At 42.0% G+C, this 19,420-nt stretch overlaps 1 pseudogene; it reads right to left on the bottom strand.

Moving 5' to 3' along the window:
* Positions 1-14,366: 14,366 nt before the first annotated feature.
* LOC139009951 (vasculin pseudogene) lies at positions 14,367-15,818 on the bottom strand (annotated as a pseudogene).
* Positions 15,819-19,420: the final 3,602 nt, after the last annotated feature.

Here is a 19,420-nt window from a genome sequence, read left to right as displayed (position 1 = left end):
AATTTGCATGTCTCTGATGATTAGTGATGTTGAACATTGCCCCGGCCAGGTGACTCTGTTGGTTGGAGCATCATCTGGTACACCAAAAGGTTGCAGGTTCAGTTCCTGGTCTGGGCACATACCTAGGTTGAAGGTTTGATCCCTGGTCTCCAGTCCGGGCAGGTACGGGAGGTAACCAATCAATATTTCTCTCTTATCTCTCCCCCCTCCTCACCTCCCTTTCTCTCTCTCTAAAATCCATAAGCATATCCTTGAGTGAGGATTTTTTTTAAAGAATATTTTAAATTAAATTTATTTGGATAACCTTGGTTAATAGCATCATATAAATTTCAAGTGTACAACTTTATTATATGACATCTATGTACTCTATGGTGTGCTCACCACCCTAAATCTAGTCTCCTTCCACCACCATATATTTTACCTACTTTGCCTTCTTTGGCTTCCTCTTTGCCCTCTTCCTCTCTGATAATACCATTCTGTTGTCTGTATCTATGAGGCTGGTTGGTTGCTTGCTTGCTTTTTGTTTTATACTCCACATATGAGTGCAATCTTGTCTTCAAGTCCTTCTCCTTTTCCGTCAAACTTATTTCACTTAACAAAATACTTTCAAGATTCATTTGTTGTCACAAATGGCAATATTTCATCTTTTTCATGGCTAATATTTCATTAATGTATGTACCACATCTTATTCAATTATCCATCGAAGGACACTTAAGTTGTTTCCATGACTTGGCTATTGTAAATAATGCTGCAATGAACATAGAGGTACATATGCCTTTATGAATAAGTATTTTCAAATTTTGTAGGTAGATACCCAAAATCAAGACTGTTGGGTCATATGATAGTTTTATTCTTAATTTTTTTAGGAACTTCCATACTATTTTCCATAGTGCTGTACCAGTTTACATTCCCACTAGTAGTGTATGAGGTTCCTTTTTTCTCTATAAACTTTCCAACACTTACTTGTTTTATTGATAATAGCCATTCTAACAGATGTGAGGTTGTATCTCACTGTGGTTTTGATTTGCATTTTTCCTCATAACTATTGAAGCTGGGCATCTTTTCATATATCTGTTGGCCATTTGTATGTCTTCTTGGGAGAAGTGTTTGTTAAGATCCTCTGTCCATTTTTAAAATTAAATTATTTGTTGTTGTTTTTGTTGAGTTGTAGGAGGTTTTTTTTAAATATTTTGGATACTGGTCTCTTATTGGGGGTATCATTTGCAAATATATTTCTTCCATTTCATTGGTTACCTTTTTGTTTCGTTGATGGTTTCTTTTGCTGTGCAGAAGCTGAAAACTGCAAAACATCGATGAAAGAAATTGAACAAGAGATAAGGAAGTGGAAAGATAGTCCTAGTTCAAGGACTGGAATAAGTAGCATTGTTAAAATGGCCTAAAGCAATATATAGATCTAATATAATACCAGTGAAAATCCCAATGGTATTTTTCACAGAAATAGAATGAAAATCCTCATATTAGTATGAAACCACAAAAGATCCTGAATTGACAAAGCAATCTTGAGGGGGGAAAAAACAAGCTATAGGGATCATGGTCTCTGACATTAAAATATACTACAAAGCTACAGTAATTAAAACAGTATGATATTGACAAAAAAAACAACCAAAACAAAACACAACAAAACAGACACATAGACCAATGGAACAGAATTGAGAACCTGGAAATAATTCCACATATATATGGGTAACTAATTTTTGACAAAGGAGCAGAAAACATACAATGCAGAAAGGAAAGTTTATTCAATAAATACTGTTGGGAAAACTGAAAAGCCACTGAAACTAGACTGCTGACACTATACACAAAAGTGAACTGAAAATAAAGACTTAAATATAAGAACTGAAACAATAAAATACATAGAAGAAAATATAGGCACTAAACTTATGGACTTTGGTCTCAGAGGGATTTTTGTGAACTTGACCCCAGTGGCAAGGGGAAAAAAGCAAAAATAAATGAATGGGACTACATCCAACTTAAGGGTATCGACTCACAGATTCATGTTTCTCATTTAAAAGAGTCACCCATACCTGAGTGGTCATCTCAGTCTGTTGGAGATTTTAAGTTGAAAATGATTAGCGATGTTGAACATTGCCCCAGCTAGGTGGCTCAATTGGTTGGACCATCATTCCATACACCAAAAGGTTGCAGGTTTGATTCCCAGTCAGGGCACAACCCAAGACCACTAGTAGAATTTTCATTCCAGGATTAAAGTAGATGGCATCTGATGTAAATGGCTCTCCCAAGACCCCAGACCAGGCCAGTCATACATCATTCTACCTAGTAACCCCTATACTTAGTCATCCAATTCACACCCTTTGCTTCATTTACTAATTATATTGCTATTGTAATCTCTTTTTTTTCCTAAACAAAACTCTTGACAGGATAATCTTTCAATTCTAACCCAAACATATAGAAACATTAGATGCTCTTTTAATCATACTCATGATAAATCACATGATGACCTTAATATCTTCTGTGTTGATGATTACTATGATCATCCAACATACAGAGAATATGAAGTACCTGCCTTGTAGAAGAGTCAGCTGGCTGTGGTTAGCTTGGGTCCCTGTGTCTGTTCCATTGGTCCATGTGTCTATGTTTTTGCCAATATCATACTGTTTTAATTACTGTAGCTTTGTTGTATAATTTAATCTCAGAAATTATGATACCTCCAGCTTGGTATTTTCCCCCCTCAAGATTGCTTTGCTTATTCAGAGTGCAGACTCTCTTGGAAGGCTCTTGGGGAGAGGTCTGAGCACACTCAGGGAGAGACTGAGTTGTGTGGCTCTAGGGCAGCGGTTCTCAACCTGTGGGTCGCGACCCCTTTGGGGATCGAACGACCCTTTCACAAGGGTCGCCCAAGACCATTGGAAAACACATATATAATTACATCTTGTTTTTGTGATTAATCAATATGCTTTAATTATGTTCAATTTGTAACAATGAAATTGGGGGTCACCACAACATGAGGAACTGTATTAAAGGGTCGCGGCATTAGGAAGGTTGAGAACCACTGCTCTAGGGCAAGGGCAGTTTTTCCCTCCCACACCCAACTGAGGCTATTGTTCCTGTGCAGAGCCCTCCCTTCACACAGCCAAATCTTGGTCTGTTTGGGCCTGATGAATTCTGCTGGCCTCACCCTGATAACTCCCTGAGACCTCTTCCCACCACAAAGGTCTGTGGGCATCTGGCAGGTAGCAACTGGCATTGGTACCCTGAAACTTCAGCTGAGTGGCTCAGACCCAGCACAGTCACCAAGTTTGAATCCGTATCAGTTTGGTGAACACCACTCACTTCTACCTGGTGGTGACTCACTGAGAACATAACTCATGCAACTCAAGTACCACCAGAGGCTCTTTCAGTGACTGAGCCTAATGGGCAGCCAGCAGGCAGAGGCAGATCTCAGGGTACCTTGAGCCTTTTGTTGACCTGCTCCTGGGCTCAGTGCGGATAAAAATCAGATTTGCTACTTGGGCCCTTCCATGTACATCCAGGCCCAGCAGAGGCAGCCATAAAATGAGAATCTCTTTGTAGCTCCAAACAGGTATCCCAAAGCTAGTCACAGGCAGCACCTGACATTAAGTCCCCCTCAAGAAGCCCAGAACCAACACACCTGGTGGTGAGTTTCAGACCATTTTAGAGCAAGATCCAATCAGCTCCACACGTGGTACTCCCAAAGGGAGATCTCAGCAGGCACTAGACCCTGCTGGGGAGAATTCCACTCATGGTGTCAGCTCCTGCATAGCAATGCATACACAGTGGTTGGGGACAGTTCTCATAGTCAGCCAGCCTGAAGGTCGCCACTCAAAGATGGGCCAAAGCAATTAAGACTCAACTATCAGAGGAGGGCTCACATAATCCATAAAAGGGACATTTCTGGACAACCTGACTCAGGTAAACAGGAAGCCTGAGCACCACCAGACACCTACTACATAAGGCCACCTTATCAAGACTGGAAGGCATAGCAAATCTACCTGATACAGAGTAACAAATACAGAGAAGCAGCTAAAATGGAGAGACAAAGGAACATGCCCCGTGAAAGAGCAGGAGAAATCTCCAGAAAAAGAACTAAATGAAAGGGATATAGAGTTCAAAACCAAATATTATAACCAAATATTTCATTGGTTATAAGGATGGATGCTTAAGAAACTTAGAGCAAGAATGGATGAACTCAGTGAGAACTAAAGAGATAGTAAGCATAAAAAAGAATATACAAATCATAAAAAAAAACTAGTCAGAAATGAAGAATATAATATCTGAAATGAAGAATACACTACAAGAATCAAAAGCAATTAGGTGAAGCAGAGGATTGAATCACCAATTTAGAAGGTAAGTTAGAAAAAACACCCAATCAGAGTAGTAAAATTGAGGGGAGGTGAAGGGACCTCTGGGGCAATATAGGGGTACCAGAAGAAGAAGAAAGAGAGCAAGGAATTAAGAACCTATTTGAAAAAATAATGACTAAAAACTTCCCTAACCTGGTAAAGGAAAGAGACATACAAGTAGGAAGTGCAGAGAGTTCCAAAGAAGATGAACCCACAGAAGCCCACATGAAGACACATCATAATTAAAATGGCAAAGGTTAAAGACAAAGAGAGAATCTTAAAAGCAGGGGGGGGGAAAGAACAGAAAACAACAAAAACAGTTAGTTACCTACAAGGTAGCTCCCATAAAACTGCCACATGATTTCTTAACAAAACATCTCAGGCCAAAAGGTTGGATCTTGCCGAAACCGGTTTGGCTCAGTGGATAGAGCGTCGGCCTGCGGACTGAAAGGTCCCGGGTTCGATTCCGGTCAAGGGCATGTGCGTGGGTTGCGGGCACATCCCCAGTGGAGGATGTGCAGGAGGCAGCTGATCGATGTTTCTCTCTCATCGATGTTTCTAACTCTCTATCTCTCTCCCTTCCTCTCTGTAAAAAATCAATAAAATATTTAAAAAAAACAAAAAACAAAAAACAAAAGGTTGGATCTTGCTTTGTTTGTTTGTTTGCTTGCTTGTTTTCTCTCCTTTATTCTGGATTAAAACGTTCAAAGAAATTAAATGGCACCTGACTGGATTCTCCATCTCTTTCTTCATCAGGCTCTAAAGCCACTGTATTAAAGTCAGGCTAATGAAAAGCCAGCAGTTCAGGAGAGAAACTTCCATGAGGTAATTGGCATTTGCCTTGACTCCTAGCCATTGCTGCTGGGAGAACAGGCCACTGGAGGGCTGCTTTGCTCAAAAGGCACCAGAACTACAGTGCTTGGAGACTAAGGCTTGAGACCTACACAATACTTCAAAATATGCTGAGAAAGCTACAAAATCAAAATGGGAAAATATTTAATTAAATGTCCACAAATACATGTTAACTTCATTAAGTGCTGAAGTTAGTACTTATATAAAAATTCCATTACATTTAAACACAATTTCAAGTTAGATTTTTTCAATTTACAAGAATTCCTTAGAATGCATGAGTGCCAAAACATCAGCTCATCATAATTTAAATTACTCACAAAAAAACTCAAAAGTAAAAATATACTTTAAGTTTTAAATAAAAGATTATATTTAATGTAGATTAGGGTACTACGTACATGGTAATATTTTCATGATGTAGGGTAGGCGTTCCACAAATAGGAGTTCAAAGTCTCTACTAGGTCCTAACATGGTCTTGGGGACTCGCCAGTTTGCTTTAAAAACAGCCTAGGTTCATTTTTAAAATTTTATTTTTAATTACAACGAACATGCAATATTATGTCCATTTCAGGTGTACAACATAGTGATTAGACATTTATATACCTTACTAAGTGATCACCACAATAAGTCTAGTACCCACCTGGCACCATATGTAGTTATTCCAATATTATTGACTATCTTCCCTATGCTGTACTTTATGTCCCCGTGACTTATTCTATAACTGGCAGTTTGTACTACTTACTCCCCTTCACCTTTTTTGTCCATCCCTCTAACCCCCTCTCATCTGGCTACTATCAGTTTGTTCTTGTATCTATGAGTTTGTTTTGTTTTGTTTGTTCCTTTGTTTTTTAGATTCCACATAAGTGGAATCATACAGTATTTGTTTTTCTCTATGACATTTCACTTAGCATAATACCCTCTAGGTCAGTGGTTCTCAACCTTCCTAATGCCGCGACTGTTTAATACAGTTCCCCATGTTGTGGTGACCCCCAATTTCATTTTCACAAATTGAACATAATTAAAGCATAGTGATTAATCACAAAAAACAATATGTAATTATATATGTGTTTTCCGATGGTCTTAGGCGACTCCTGTGAAAGGGTCGTTCGACCCCCAAAGGGGTCACTACCCACAGGTTGAGAACCGCTGCCTAGGTGAATCCATGTTGCTGCAAATGGCAAGATTTCATTATTTTCTATGGCTGAGTAATATCCCATTGTATATATGTGCATTTTCTTTATTCTATTGCTTCCATATCTTGTCTAGTGTGTATAATGTTGCAGTGAACATAGGGGTGCACATATGTATTCAAATGAGTGTGTGTATGGTTTTCTTCAGATAAGTACCCAGAATTGTGGTTGCTGGATTATATGGTGGTTCTATTTCTGAATTTTTGGAGGGAATCTTCATATGTTGGTATAGTGGCTGCACCAATTTACAATCAGGTCCATTTTCTATGTACAGTCATTCCCCCTCCAGCCTGCTTCTTTATCCTTAGCTGTAATTCCCCTTTTCACTACTCTTGCAGAATTAAATCCTAAATGATCCTACAGAGATTTGCCCCTACCCCAAGGCAGTTAGTATATTATTGCCAGTTTAGAAATAAGTCACAGACAAATGAAATGACTTGCCCAAAGGTTCACAGCTAGTAAATAGAAGAGAGGCCAAGACTGGAACCCATGCTTCCTGACGCCAACATTCTTACATGCCCTTATTAGCAGCAAGTCTAATACCTACCCCAGAAGACTCCCCCTAGCATCTGAAATTAGGTACAAATCTTAATCAGTTTCCTCCCAGAAGACTTTTGGGCTCCACTAGTACCAGTGTCTAACCAGTTGCTCAAGCCAAAAACAATATCTGGGAGTCATTCTTAATTCCTCTTTAGCCTTTATTCACTACCATGCATCTAACCCATCAGCAAGTCCCTGTAACTCTACCTCTAAAATATATCTTAAAAGTTTTTATTCACTCTTCCCCATCACCACCATCACCAAGACACTACCAGCCCTTGCCTGTACAATTGCAAGGGCCTATAGATTTCCTACTTTTACTCTTGCCCATATAAAATTCATTTTCTATGTAGCAGCCAAAATTATATATTTTTAAAGCTCCTTGTAACACTCATTTTACTCTCATGCTAAAAACCATTGTTGGTGGCAGGACAAGTACATCATGTAACTGTCCCATTCTGTTGGAACATGGTTCTACACCAGTTGGCCAAGGAATCATCCTGAGAACTGGGCTTTTGGGGAAGGGGGTTGGGGGGATGGAGAATAAGAAGACTGCACAGGGAAGGGAAGAAAAAAAAAGTTTGAGTGAAGAAACACAAATGACAACAAAACCCCCAAACCAAAACTACTTCCTAATGTTGTCTTGGGCCAGCTCTCCTGCTAACAGCATCCTCCATGGAGTTCGGGTCAGAGGCTGGAGGGTAGGAGCCAGAGCCATTTTCCATGATTGATCCTGGGAGCAGGACAGAATATTAGAGAAAGACTTGATTGTCTTTGGGAAAGTTGTGTTTTTTCTCAAATCCAGTTCCCAGAAAAGGATCTGCTCTTGGTCACTTACACAATCCAAGTCAGTAAATGACCTCCCAGAGGGACAGTTGCATTTCAGCTGTCTCCTGTTTGCTACAAGACACAGAACTGAATGTTGGCTCACTTTTACTAATCATTAGGACTCCATGGTGTGTCTTTCTGTTTACTCCCACTCCCCTGCTTTCATATTGAGATTTGGCCTTAATGTTTCATTCCACTGGATTATTTATTGTAAAAGCATTTACATTTTAAGGTATGTCAGAACCTTTTTGTTGCTAGACAGAGTAAAACTTATCAAGTTGAGAAATAAACTATGTCCCCAGCAACTGAGAAATGCTTATTTTCCTAAGGCACTTCTACCTCTTAAATCACACCATTTAGGTATATAGTCCTGGCCCATTCCACTAACGAAGGGCACTGTCTTGCGCTCACCACCGCCCCGAAGAGGCAGCAGAAGCCCCTCGCTTGTGGGAAGTCTTTTCTGGAGCTCTAAGCAAGGGACAAAACACGCAGCCGGTTCACGTGCTTGGAACCTTAGAGAAAATCAAGCCAAGAAGCAGGGGAGTAAGAAACAAGCCCCTCAAAGAATTTCAAGGTAAACAAAAAAGTTCTCTCCTTTTCAGTATCTTGACAGGGAAAACTGAACCAACCCCAAATGTCAAGAAGTTGATTTACTTTGCCTTCATGTTAATTCCCTGATGGTTCTGCCAACGGTCCCTTCCCTGGGCCCCCTGTTGAGGGTGCTCCCCGAGCCCATCCAGTTCCGGTGCTGGGTCCACCTCTCCAACATCCTGCAGGAGAGACTCTCTATCCACCGCAAGCGTAGCAAGAGCAGCTTCCCAAGCTCAACCGTGTGACTCTGCCTTGAGCCCTTCGTCTGGAGGCCACTGGGGCTGGATCTGAAGTGCTGAGTCCAACCCAGGCAGGAGAGCAGGCCCGCGATTCCCGTGGCCCTGCAGCAGCCAGTGAGTCTCCCCCGCTTTCACTGCCCACCCAGCTCTCCTGTGTCGGGCAGTAATCAGAGCTGTCAGGGGAACAATCGCTTGTGTGTTTGGTGAAGATGATACCCAGATAGGATCATGGAGACCATTAAGCAACTTTCCTAGAAGAGCACGGTCCAGTGACCTAGTTTAGGAGCTCAGACTCAGAGCCTGGAGCTCTTCAAAGGTCTTATTTTTCGCAACTCCAGTCCCTTTGGCATTATTCCTCCTTGCAGCAGGCTCAGCAGAGATTAAACACAGCTGGTTGTCATTATTTCCTCCACCAGCACTCTTTCCGTAATTGAAAACAACCACTTCGGACTTCCCTGCCTCAGATGAAATAATGCCAAATCCATAAATATTTCCTCCATGCGCTATGTCCCAACTCTCATCATTTTCCATGGGAACTTGACTTAAAAAGCAAGGTCTTTCTTCAGGGACAAATATTCAAATTAGGTAATGTTATTATTTTTTTATCAAATAATATGTGCATATGTACAAACTACAAAAGGTGTACAAGGGAACACAGTGCAGAGACTACCTCTGTCCCTCAGCAACCCAGCTCCCTGACCTGGAACCAGTTGCTGTTACTGGTGTTTGAAGGTCCTACCAAAAGGGGGTCACCTAAAGAAGTCCCAACTTATTTCCTTACTCTTGCAGAAATGGCCAATGCATTTAAAAACGTATATGATTCTATATGTTTCACGCACATGGGTGATAGCCAACACATACTGTTCTGTAACTATTTCACTTAACAAATTTTGGGGAGATTTTCCCAAGTTGTACCTATGAAACTATGTTTTTGAAATGACAGCACACAGCAATATGGTGATACAGAATAATGTATTTAACTCTTCACTATATTCAATTATCTTAAATACTTTGTTATTACAAACAATGCTGTGATTAATACCTCTGTGCATTTATCACTTCACACATGTAAGAATTTACATATAGGATAAAAACTTAGTATTCTGGGCCAAAGCATATATTAATTTTTAATTGTGAAAGACACACCAGATTGCCCAATATATCCCCCACCTGCAGCCTAAGGCGTCACTCTCCTGGGCACTGCTTTTAGTAAACTTTTTAAATCACCTCAAAGTTTTAGTTTGTCTTTCTATTATTATGACTGAGTCTGAGGATAAATACCTTTTCACAAATTTTAAAACCATTTACATTTCTTAACTGTGACTATCTAGTCATATCTTTGCCCACTTTTCTAATAATTCACTGGACTCTCCCATATTGATTTGTGGTGCTAAGGAAATTAACTCGGTGGTTTTTGTCTTGGTGTTTTCTTACCACAAAGAAATGTTTAAATCCAATGTGGTTGCATTTCTTAAACTTTTTTATATTATTATTGGCTTCTGAATTCTGTAGGCATTACTCAGAAATGCCTTACCAACTCCAAGAATATTTAAAGAAAAACTCTCTTGAGAAACCAAGATGGCAGCATAGGTAAACACCGGAGTTTGCTGCCTCACACAACCACTTCAAAAATACAACTAAAAGACGGAACGGACATCATCCAGAACCACAGGAAAGCTGGCTGAGTGGAAATTCTACAACTAGAAGGAAAGAGAAAAGCATACCGAGACTCAGAGGAGGCACAGTGCGGAAGTAAAATACTAAGGTACAGAGGCGCACACGAGTGGGCTGGCGGCTGAGGGCGTGGTTGTCATTTTCAATCAGGAGGGAGTCTCAGGCTCTGAGCTCCAGTTCCGGGTGAGTCTCTGGGGACCCAGACTCATACGGGAGAAGCAGGACTGTCTGGCATCGGTCAGAACTCGAGGGCAGCTTTCTCTCAGAGGGGCTTGCAGGGCTTGCAGCAGTTGCCGAGATACTGAGAAGCGGAGCCTCTGAGAGCAGCCATAACTGCTAGCCCCGCCCTGTTGATCCCGTGGGACCTGCCCCGCCCAAGTCCTGCAGGGAGGCTTTTGCTGAATAGCCTAAGGCAGAGGCTAGATTAGCACCTCCCTAGAGATCCAGGAGCCAATGTACCCAGAGGTCAGAGTGGGACCATCCAGTTTGCAGCTCCGTGGAACCATAAAGAACACACTCAGGGGGCAGACTCAGTGAGCACCAAAGCCCCATTGAAGCAAGTCTTGTCCCAGAGGGGTGTCTCCAGCACAGAAGTTCTCCCACTGCAGACACAGCTGATTCTCACAGCCAATTGGCCTGGAGGTCAATTCTCCCAGTGATACCTACAACAATCAAGGCTTAACTACAACAAGACTGTGCACAAAGACCACAAGGGGGTGCACCAAGAGTGTCCTCCTCAGGTAATTGGGGAGGCTGAACCACTGGGCCCTAGAGGACACTTAGCACAGAAAAACACTTTATCAATGCAGGGAAGCATAAAAAATGCGGAGACAAAGAAAAAGGACACAAATGACAGTAATGGAGGAAAGCAAACTACTGGATATAGAGTTCAAAACCACACTTTTAAGGTTTTTCAAGAATTTTCTAGAAACTGCCAATAAACTTAATGAGACCTACAAGAAATCTAATGAGACCCTCGAGGTTGTGATAAAGGACCAACTAGAAATTAAGCATACACTGACTGAAATAAAGAATATTATACAGACTCCCAACAGCAGACCAGAGGATCACAAGAATCAAGTCAAAGATTTGAAATACGAAGAAGCAATAAACACCCAACCGGAAAAGCAAAATGAAAAAAGAATCCAAAAATACGAAGATAGTGTAAGGAGCCTCTGGGACAGCTTCAAGCGTACCAACATCAGAATTATAGGGGTGCCAGAAGAAGAGAGAGAGCAAGACATTGAAAACCTATTTGAAGAAATAATGACAGAAAAATTCCCCTACCTGGTGAAAGAAATAGACTTACAAGTCCAGGAAGTGCAGAGAACCCCAAACAAAAGGAATCCAAAGAGGACCACACCAAAACACATCATAATTAAAATGCCAAGAGCAAAAGACAAAGAGAGAATCTTAAAAGCAGCAAGAGAAAGAAAGTCAGTTACCTACAAGGGAGTACCCATACGACTGTCAGCTGATTTCTCAACAGAAACTTTGCAGGCCAGAAGGGAGTGGCAAGAAATATTCAAAGTGATGAGTGCCAAGAACCTACCACCAAGATTACTTTATCCAGCAAAGCTATCATTCAGAAGTGAAGGCCAGATAAAGAGCTTCACAGATAAGAAAAAGCTAAAGGAGTTCATCACCACCAAACCAGTATTATATGAAATGCTGAAAGGTATCCTTTAAAAAGAGGAAGAAGAAGAAAAAGGTAAAGATACAAATTATGAACAACAAATACACATCTATCAACAAGTGAATCTGAAAATCAAGTGAATAATCTGATGAACAGAATGAACTGGTGATTATAATAGAATCAGGGGCATAGAAAGGGAGTGGACTGACTATTCTTGCAGGGGAAAGGGGTGAGGAGGATGCGGGAAGAGACTGGACAAAAATCGTGCACCTATGAATGAGGACAGTGGGTGGGGAGTAAGGGAGGAGGGTGGGGTGGGAACTGGGTGGAGGGGAGTTATGGGGGGAAAAAGAGGAACAAATGTAATAATCTGAACAATAAAGATTTAACTAATAAAAAAAAAACATAATCCTAAAAAAGAAAAACTCTCTCATATTTTATCATTTTTATGGTTTAATTTTTTATGTTTAAACTAGAGGCCCGATGCATGAAATTCATGCAAGGGTAGGCCTTTGCAGAACCGGCTGCCTCGGCCCTCGCAGCCCCGACCACCTCAGCTGGCCCTCACAGCCCGGCTTTGTCCAGACAGTCATTCCGCTGTTCAGCCATTTGGTCAATTTGCATATTATGCTTTTATTATTATAGATTTTTAAACCATATGGAATTTATTTTGGTATAAGATGTAAAATTGTAATCAATTTATTTTCCTAGATGGTTACTCAGTTGTTTCGATACCATTGGTTAAATAATCTAATTCTTTTCTAAGAATTGGAAATTTTGAAATGTTAACTTGCCATATATGTACATATACGTATTAAATATATATATGTATATATATACATATATATATATATAAATTATATATATGCATTGGGTCTTTTTGTTCCCATTGATCTGACTTTTCATGTATCAGACAACACTATTTTAATTACTCTTAGCTCTATCATATATTTTAATATCTGGCACAGTTTTTTCTTAGACAGAGACATCAACTTGCTGCTCTATCCACCTATGCATTCACTGGTCAATTCTTGTAAGTACCCTGACTGGGGATCGAACCCACAACCTTGGTATATCGGAACAACTCTCTAACCAAACATGATTTCTATTCTTTTTCAGAATCTTTCTTCTTATGCTTACTTGTTTATTTTCCATGTGATTTTTAGAAATGTGATTTTTTTTTTCTGAAAATCCAGTTTATTTCCATGTTGGGGACAGATCCAGTCAGTGATCAGTTTTTCTGCTCATGTAATAATTTATCAAAATAAGTTTTCCCACAACTCTTTCCATCAACTCTGAAAATCCTGGTCCCCAAAGGTGTGGATGGAGTCAGCAAAGAAGGAATGACACAGAGACCAGTTGATCAGCAGCCTAGCCAGGATCTCTAGCCAGGATGTCCAGCCAAGTTCTGGCTAGGATCTCCAGCCAGGTTCTGTCGCCAGCATCTCCAGTCAAGTTCTGTGTAGCCAGGTTCTGTCTTTTATTGTCTTGTTACATCTGTATTTATACCAGTTTATTTTAATCCTGTCAATTTCTATTGCAAAGGTTAGGGCGTTTCTTATCTCCATTCCAGGGAGTAAAGATTATGTAGCTTAAGCGTGATTGTTTGTAGTTAAAGTGATTAACTACCCGCCTGGCACTTAGTTAAGGGGTTGTATCCCCTCCCTAACCTCAGGGAAAGATCCCCACCTGGGGAAACAACCTTTCTCAGAGAGGTGACCTTGGTTAAAACACATGGCGCTAAGGAGAGCAAACATTATAAGAACAATATGCTATATATGCCAGGTCCCTTGAAACATATGCTGTGCAGATGTTTCTTTCCTGCAGCGACTGTGTCAAGCAGAAGGATGGACCGGCTTCCGGCACTTGAAAACCACGTCTTAAAATTTGGAAGAAAGTGTGGCGAGTCTTTCCTGTAAGTTACGGAACTACACATGACTAAAGAGCAGCGTATGCTTTAGAAGGTGATAGTACGACAGCGGAGCTCAGGAGTTAATGTCTGAGTGCACTTTGCTCCAGTTTAGCCGACATGCTACATTGTCTTTTGAGGTGGGGCGCACAAAGTGGGTTGAGGATTTCCATTGTACGAGGAGAGAGGCTCTGCAAGCAAACAGTGTAAGCTGCCTTTTTTCTTCAGACCCAGACATTTTAAGACAGAAGCTTTGCAAAACATTACACAATTTTTATTATTAAACGAGAACATCTCATCTGTTACATCATCACATTGCTAGTCAGAGAAATGCTGTGGTGATGCAGAGTCCGCGCTGGTCCACCACAGCCCTCATTTCTCCAACATCCATGTACAAAGAAAGAATGTTCAACACAGCCCAACACAACATTCTTGGTTTTCTTCATACTGACGTCCCCCCAAAACTCCTCTAACGGGGCGTTTACTCCATAAATTATAGTTCTTCACTTGGCACTCCACCCGGCTGCACGAGGACGGGCCACACCAGACCTCGGAGGTGCTGGGACCTCACATGGCCTCGTCATCGGACGTGTCGCTGCTGCTGGTCTCCGTGTCATCGTTCTCAGTCGTGGGGTGGAAAGTGCTGCTTCTCCAGGGTCCAAACTTGAAGTCACAGATCAGGCCATTTTTCAAAATACCATTTTTCCTCAGACCATTCTTCTGCAACTGTTCGCTAATAACTTGGAATTCTCTCATTTCCTCCTCAGTTAAGGGAGCACACGTTTCATCGTTTTCACTGTCCTCTTGCCAGCCCATCTCCTTCAACAACCTGTATTCTGCCTCAAGGGAACTTGAAAGAACATCGGTCGGTGGGAAGGCTGAGGACCGAATGATCTGCTGGGAAATAACCGAGGCATTGCCATTCTCTTGTGGAATTTCATTTTCGTCAGAGCTCCCGTTTATATCTCTGTCTCGGTGAGTACTATTGCTGTTAGGCAAATTAAATGAGTCTTCATCCTTCTCGGAGCCAGCATGGCTTTCATCCTCATGCTCCTCCTCCACTCCGTCCCGTTTTAACGCCTTCAGAAACTCGCTCTTCTTATCAGTGCGCATTCGTGTCAGCTTGGTTAGACGAGGCTGCTGGTTGAGTTTGTCAACAGGTGAAGAGGAATTTGAGCAATTACACTCTTTCACTGTCATTGTTGATGGACTAAAATTCCTGGCTGTTGATTTAAAAGAATGGAAGTTGCCAACACCACATGTAGACTCATGAGAGAAAGAAGTCCCAACTTTATTTTCTTTAGTTTGGCTTTTCCATTGTGTAGGTTTTGTGGGCGGAGCAGCAGGCTTAGGGACCAGGCCTTTATAAACACTGGGGCCAGTCCTGTTCTTCACTGGCTGCGACAGGGGAGCCCCTTCGGCGGGGAACCCGGACAGCTGCAAGTCCTTGCCAGTGCCTTTCTTAATGGCCAGCATCCTGGGAGCTCTAGATTTGGGGTTTGGAGGGTACTCCCATACGCCTGCAGCTAAAGACTTATTTTGATTTGGTTCTCTCTCATATTCAGGATTTAAAGACAGAAAATCCTCAGCCTCAAACTGTCTGCATTCTCTCCTGTCTTCCTTCTTCCCTGGCTCACTGTCAGGGGTGTTGTTGTCATGCAGTCCTTGGCCTTTTCCAGAATGGAAAATGCTGCTCCGAGAACGGGCACTCCCGCCATGGTATCCCCCTCGATGATTTATGTTTTCAGTGCCATTTCTCCCATGCGTATGCCATCCATTTTTTTCTTTCCTTCCAAAGTTACCTCCACTGGGACGACCAATACCAGAGTCAAAGCTGCCTGAAAAGTTGTGTCGTCGTCGTCAACGACTCACAGCATAACGATTCTCTGTCCATGAAAAGTGTTCAGAATGCTTCTCAAAATTCAATGAGGACTTTGTTGATGATGGTGGAGTGGGAAAATTAAGCCAGGCTGGAGCAAAGTCATACTGCGCCATTTAGGTCCAGTCTCTCCAACTCAATGAAACGGTTGGGGTCCAACCCCAGCAGGTCCAGGGGTTCCCAAATGTGTGGATGGAGTCGGCGAAGAAGGAATGACACGGAAACAGCATTCAGTTGATCAGCAGCCTAGCCAGGTTCTCTAGCCAGGATCTCCAGCCAAGTTCTGTGTTTATTGTCCTGTTACATCTGTATTTATACCATTTGATTTTAATCCTATCCATTCTATTCCAAAGGTTAGGGCATTTCTTATCTCCATTCCAAGGTTACTCTATTGTTCTATGCTGGAAGCCGGTCCATCCTTGCTGCTTGACACAGTTGCTGCAGGAAAGAAACATCTGCACAGCATATGTTTCAAGGGACCTGGCGTATATAGCATACTGTTCTTAATATGTTTGCTCCCCTTCTTGGTGCTATGTGTTTTAACCAAGGTCACCTCTCTGAGAAAGGTTGTTTGCCCAGGTAGGGATTTTTCCCTGAAGTTAGGGAGGGGATAAAACCCCTTAACTAAGTGCCAGGCGGCTAGCTAATCACTTTAACTACAAACAATCACGATTAAGCTACATAATCTTTACTCCCTGGAATGGAAATAAGAAACGCCCTAACCTTTGCAATAGAAATTGACAGGATTAAAATCAACTGGTATACATACAGATGTAACAAGACAATAAACACCAGAACTTAGCTGGAGATCCTGAACAGAACTTGGCTGGAGATCGTGGCTAGAGATCCTGGCTAGGCTGCTGATCAACTGAACACTGTCTCCGTGTCCTTCACACCTTTGGGGACCCCTGGACCTGCTGGGATTGGACCCCAACAGTTCTATTAAGCTACAAGGCAGTAACTGAAGGAGATTATCCTAAGTAAAGATTATGTAGCTTAAGCGTGATTGTTCATAGTTAAAGTGATTAATTACCCCCCTGGCACTTAGTTAAGGGGTTTTATTCCCTCCTTAACGCCAGGGGAAAATCCCCACCTGGGGAAACAACCTTTCTTGGAGAGGTGACCTTGGTTAAAACACATAGCGTTAAGAAGGGGAGCAAACATATTAAGAACAGTATGCCCTATATGCCAGGTCCCTTGAAACATATGCTGTGCAGATGTTTCTTCCCTACAGCGACTGTGTCAAGCAACAAGGATGGACCTGCTTCTGGCATGAAACAAGGCTTCAACACCTCATGGCAAGTCCAAATTCCAACAGGACCATACAAGGTGTTGGGCTTTTCTCTGTGATCTTTGTGTTTTCCAGTTTGTCTGTTTTTATTTTGTACTTTTTTTTTTTTAAATTAAATCTTTATTGTTCAGATTATTACATTGGTTCCTCTTTTTTCCCACCATAACTCCCCTCCACCCAGTTCCCACCCCACCCTCAGCCCTCACCCTCCACCCACTGTTCTCATCCATAAGTGCACGATTTTTATCCAGTCTCTTCCCGCACCCCCCACACTCCTCCCCCCGCCACCAGCCAAGAATAGTCAGTCCATTCCCTTTCTATGTCCCTGATTCTATTGCAATCACCAGTTCATACTGTTCATCAGATTATTTATTCACTTGATTTTTAGATTCACTTGTTGATAGATGTGTATTTGTTGTTCATAGTTTGTATCTACCTTTTTCTTCTTCTTCCTCTTCTTAAAGGATACCTTTCAGCATTTCATATAATACTGGTTTGGTGGTGATGAACTCCTTTAGCTTTTTCTTATCTGTGAAGCTCTTTATCTGACCTTCACTTCTGAATGATAGCTTTGCTGGATAAAGTAATCTTGGTGGTAGGTTCTTGGCATTCATCACTTTGAATATTTCTTGCTATTCCCTTCTGGCCTGCAAAGTTTCTGTTGAGAAATCAGCTGACAGTCGTATGGGTACTCCCTTGTAGGTAACTGACTTTCTTTCTCTTGCTGCTTTTAGGATACTCTCTTTGTCTTTTGCTCTTGGCATTTTAATTATGATGTGTCTTGGTGTGGTCCTCTTTGGATTCCTTTTGTTTGCGATTCTCTGCGCTTCCTGGACTTGTAAGTCTATTTCTTTCACCAGGTAGGGGAAGTTTTCTGTCATTATTTCTTCAAATAGGTTTTCAATATCTTGCTCTCTCTCTTCTTCTGGCACCCCTATAATTCTGATGTTGGTACACTTGAAGCTGTCCCAGAGGCTCCTTACACTATCTTCGTATTTTTGGATTCTTTTTTCATTTTGCTTTTCCAGTTGGGTGTTTTTTGCTTCTTCATATTTCAAATCTTTGACTTGATTCTTGCGATCCTCTGGTCTGCTATTGGGAGTCTGTATAATATTCTTTATTTCAGTCAGTGTATGCTTAATTTCTAGTTGGTCCTTTATCACAACATCGAGGGTCTCACTAGATTTCTTGAGGCTCTCACTACATTTATTGGCGGTCTCACCAGTCTTTCCGAGGGCCTTACTCAATTTATCGGCGGCTTCTAAACAATTCTTTAAAGACCTTAAAAGTGGGGTTTTGAATTCTATATCCAGCATTTTGCTTTCCTGCATTTCTGTCATTTGTGTCCTGTTTCTTTGTCTCCGCATTTTTTATGCTTTGCTGTGTCGATAGAGTGGCTTTCTGTGCTAAGTGTCCCAATTACCTGAGGAGGACACTCCTGGTGCACCCCCTTGTGGTCTTTGTGCACAGTCTTGTTGTAGTTAAGCCTTGATTGTTGTAGTTATCACTGGGAGGAATTGACCTCCAGGCCAATTGGCTGTGAGAATCAGCTGTGTCTGCAGTGGGAGAACTTCTGTGCTGGTGACACCCCTCTGGGGCAAGACTTGCTTCAATGGGGCTTTGGTGCTCACTGAGTCTGCCCCCTGAGTATGTCTTTTATGGTTCCACAGAGCTGCAAACTGGATGGTCCCACTCTGACCTCTGGGCTTCCTGGCTCCTGGATCTCTAGGGAGGTGCTAATCTAGCCTTTGCTTGTGGCTATTCAGCTAAAGCCTCCCTGCAGGGCTTGGGCGGGGCAGGTCCCACTGGATCAACAGGGTGGGGCTAGCAATTATGGCTGCTCTGAGTCCTGCCCTCAGAGGTTTGCTTCTCAATGTCCCAGTAATCGCTGCAAGCCCCTCGGAGAGAAAGCTGCCCTCAAGTTCTGACCGATGCCAGACAGTCCCGCTTCTCCCGTATGAGTCTGGGTCCCTAGAAACTCGCCCGGAACTGGAGCTCAGAGCCTGAGACTCCCTCCTGATTGAAAACGACAACCGTGCCCTCAGCCACCAGCCCACTCGTATGCAACCTCCGCACCTTAGTATTTCACTTCCGTACTGCGCCTCCTCTGAGTCTCGGTATGTTTTTCTCTTTCCTTCTAGTTGTAGGATTTCCTCTCAGCCAGCCTTCCTGTGGTTCTGGGTGATGTCCGTTCCGTCTTTTAGTTGTATTTTTGAAGTGGTTGTTCGAGGCAGTAAACTCCGGTGTTTACCTATGCTGCCATCTTGGTTCTCTATCTGTTTTTATTTTGTATCCTCTGAAATAAGATCCAAGTTCTTTGAAGATACTTAATCTATGACTATTTGACATAGAGTTGCTTCAAGTCAGCTACCCATACTTCAGTTTTAAAGTTTTCATATGGCTACCTCCAGATTAGCCAAGTTCCTGGGTTTTAAGGTAATCAAGTCTTCT

This window comes from Myotis yumanensis, unplaced genomic scaffold (genome assembly GCF_028538775.1).
Source record: "Myotis yumanensis isolate MYYU_CA2020_CCGP unplaced genomic scaffold, mMyoYum1.0.hap1 SCAF_5, whole genome shotgun sequence".
Classification (NCBI taxonomy): domain Eukaryota; kingdom Metazoa; phylum Chordata; class Mammalia; order Chiroptera; family Vespertilionidae; genus Myotis; species Myotis yumanensis.
The sequence above is the reverse complement of the archived record's forward strand: the minus strand, read 5'-3'. Positions and strand labels throughout refer to the sequence as shown.